Here is a 3,933-nt window from a genome sequence, read left to right on the forward strand (position 1 = left end):
TTTTGCTTATCTGGTAAACATTTGGAATTTTGAAATCTTTTAAACATTTACAGATAGATAGCACTAAAACTGCTATAGACTAATTTTTATGGAAAATCAGGTAATATATTCCTTCATTAGCAAATATTTAAATATATAATTAATAGCAAATAAGGAAAGGGGGAAATGTTTGCCAAAATTATCCTTAATTTCATCTTAAGGGTATTAGATTTATGAATAAATATGTAATGTAGGAAATTTTAATATTTATTTGTTCAATTAATGAGTATTTTTAACATTGCTTCCCTCAAAATTAAATATTGAAATACTATTTTCCTTGGTAAAAAAAAAAATCATCCAAGCTTATTTTGTTAATTCTTTTTTTTAATTTTCCTTTGCAGGTTTTTGTCATCTAAATTATTTCATTTCATAAATTAAAGGAAACTTTTTTGTCAGCTTTTTCACTTAAAAGTTATTTAGCTAACTTTTTATTTAATATTTTCTATGCTTTTATTGATTTATATAAGGAAAATAAATTTGATTTAGTATTTGAGAGAAGTTATCTCAGATAAAAATTTGTATCTCTGAAATTTATTATATATGTATTCTGTTTACCATTGTAAAATGTTAGATAAATTAAGAAAATATTTTAAATCTATTTTTTAGTTACTTTGGAAAAATGAATTAACATGAAATAACTACATTATTTAGATAATTTTTTACATCAGATTAATCTTTCTAGTTTATCTTAATTTTATTTGTAATATTTTAACATAGACTGTATAAGTACAAAAATTTTATATTGTAAAATGCATTTAAAATGTGCTTTGAACATTTTAATTCAAATAAAATGTATACAGTATTTTTTATCTTTAATGGATTTTTATTGTTTTTGTCTTCATACACACACTATACACATTTATTTTACACTACACTTTAAATAAAACTATTAAAATAAATTTTAACTGTTTTAAAATTACCTTCATTATCAACAGAGTGACTTTTGTATTCCATAGAAAAGTTCCCATTAAAAGACTAAATTATTTTGTAAATATTATTCTCTTCTTTCTCTCTCAGATCATCTATTCAAATAAATCTAAATATTTTCTTCAATTTTTGTGCGCTTTTAAAAATTTGCTAAATCTTAAAATGTAGTATTATGTTAAATTGTTTTCAGTTCTAACTTTAATGCAAATATGTTATTATAGCAAAGTCTAAGTTTCTTTTAAGCACACTAAGGTTGTTAGACGTTTCTTGAAATCTTCTGTTTTCATAGATGACAATTGCTTGTACATTGTCATACAAATGAATTGTTGAAATAAACTAGTAAAGAAAGTAATCAAGGAAATTTTGTTATCTCTCAAAACTAATATTTGCTAGGCTTTGTTGAGGAAATTGAGCTCTTGGTTACAGTGGTAGCAATCTTTAGGTTATCAGAATATTGTCTTGTAATTGATTTCTGTCATGCACTCAATGATTGTGACATATGAAGTAGTCAGAGAACATTTGCTAATTTGTCATGAGATGGATTAGGAGATTGGACTATGTAGAGAAGAATCAAATTGAAAGGAATTTCAATATCAAAGAAGTACTGCACGTATGTAGCAAAAAATTACTGTATTTACTTCAGATATGTTGTTTGTGTATTTACTCCCCCTTATGTATCTACATCTATAGCCAAAAGCTCAAATTCTTCTATAGTTTGATTGCAATCTTCATTCTTGTTCAAACAACTCAATACATTACAGAATTGTTTGGAATCTTTGAAATTATTAATAATTAATCAGTGGAAAATTGGTTAATAGTCTTTGCACCAATGTATTTATTTTGATATATATTAAGGAAACCCTGATATGCAGAAATATTTTCCAGCATTTTCACAGCTCCTTTTATGAACAGACCTTTCAATTATAAATTTCAAAAAATGTTTTTCCAATTAGACTTTTGCTAATGTAGTCATACCAGAATATGTTTATTGTAGCTAAGTAACTAATACAAATTGCACAATTGCACAACAAAGTCTTTGTTTACCTTTGTATACAAATACAAAATAGCATTTCTTTGTTCAAATGTGGACACTGTGAAAACTGAATAAACAGAGAGGAGAAAAAATGTTTTGTGCTCTGATCAATGAACCATAACACATGGCAGAATCTGCAGCTTATTCTTCAAACCAGATTGAAACATAACACTTGAAGTGGAAAACCCAAAATATTTAAATAGTATCTTTTTGGCCATAGGTTTGTTTCAACAAAACTAATAAACTGAGGTTATGCCAGGATAAGAAATTTCAAACCATTATGCTACTGTCTTTATTAGCACAAGTTATAAGTAAAACAAAAATTCACATAGAAGTTAACAAAATATTTCATTAGAATCCAAAGTTCAATAAATGTCATTGGGAATTTTTTTAATCCTGTCCACTTTTCATTGCATCTTATATGTGTCCTATAGTCCAAAGATAACGTCAACAGATAGTATTAACTCATATTTCCATTTGGAAAGTAACCCTGTTCACTGTATAAGAAAAACCTTAGTACTTTATATTCAATGTTGGTACTAGGTGCACAAGAAGTACAATTGGGTCTCTGGCAGAAAAACAAACAATGTATATAAGTGATTTGTTTTTTTTATTTTTTGAATGTGATCACAGTCAGAACACCTATGAAATGATATTGTTTAAGTGGCTTGCTAAAGTAACAGTACTGCTTAGGTGAACTTTAATTAGTGTTGGAACATTTTAGCAACAAAAGGTTTTTACCTCTTTGTGTAAGAAGTAGATGTATGAAGTACAAAGCTGCATAATAGCAATTCTTAGACATTAAATGAAAGTCTAAGCTTGTGGACACAAGCTGAGAAGACAAATTGGATATTATAGGCACCAGCCAATGTGTGTAGCAGACAAGAAGTCGGTAAATTCAGAAATGTGGCATGAGTCACATGATCAAGAGGAATAACAATGTGTCAAACTGCAAAACCTATTTAACTAGTATGAAACTCTAAACATTATAGTGATGGTGATAATGATGGTGTTACTTGATCAAAGCTTATTTTTCAGTTAATTAGCTAATTATTTTGCAGTCTGCATACACACACACACACACACAAATACGTTTGTATGTGTATGCATATATATATATCATCATCATCGTTTAACGTCCGCTTTCCATGCTAGCATGGGTTGGACGATTTGACTGAGGACTGGTGAACCAGATGGCTACACCAGGCTCCAATCTGATTTGGCAGAGTTTCTACAGCTGGATGCCCTTCTTAACGCCAACCACTCCAAGAGTGTAATGGGTGCTTTTATGTGCCACCTGCATAGGAACCAGTCCAGCGGCACTGGCAACGATCTCGCTTGGATGTCTTTTCACGTGCCAGGAAGGCGACGAAGTGCCTAACCCCGAATGGGAAGATCTGCAAACAGATCTCTGGCTTGTTTTGGAGAATTTGTTGCAATTGCCTCCTCCAGAGTCAGATCCATATTCTTTGCTAAAAATCATGTAAAAAAAATCATCAAAAACAATCACAGAAATGAAAGAAAGGAATCCAAAATTTCAGGATTGCAGGTCCGGATTCGGCCTGGAATGTTTTTAATTTACTTGCAGAGTTGACCTTTAAATTATAAAAATTGTTATCATACACAAAAATTTGTTACAAAAAGTCATGTAAAAAAAATCATCAAAAACAATCACAGTAATGAAAGAAAGGAATCCAAAATTTCAGGATTGCAGGTCCGGATTCGGCCTGGAATGTTTTTAATTTACTTGCAGAGTTGACCTTTAAATTATAAAAATTGTTATCATACACAAAAATTTGTTACAAAAAGTCATGTAAAAAAATCTCTGAAAACAATCACAGTAATGAAAACTTGGGAATCCAAAATTTCGGGATTGTGGGTCCAGATTTGGTCCGGAATATTTTTAATTTACTCACAGAGTCAGCCTGATTCCA

This window comes from Octopus bimaculoides, chromosome 2, assembly GCF_001194135.2.
Source record: "Octopus bimaculoides isolate UCB-OBI-ISO-001 chromosome 2, ASM119413v2, whole genome shotgun sequence".
NCBI lineage: Eukaryota > Metazoa > Mollusca > Cephalopoda > Octopoda > Octopodidae > Octopus > Octopus bimaculoides.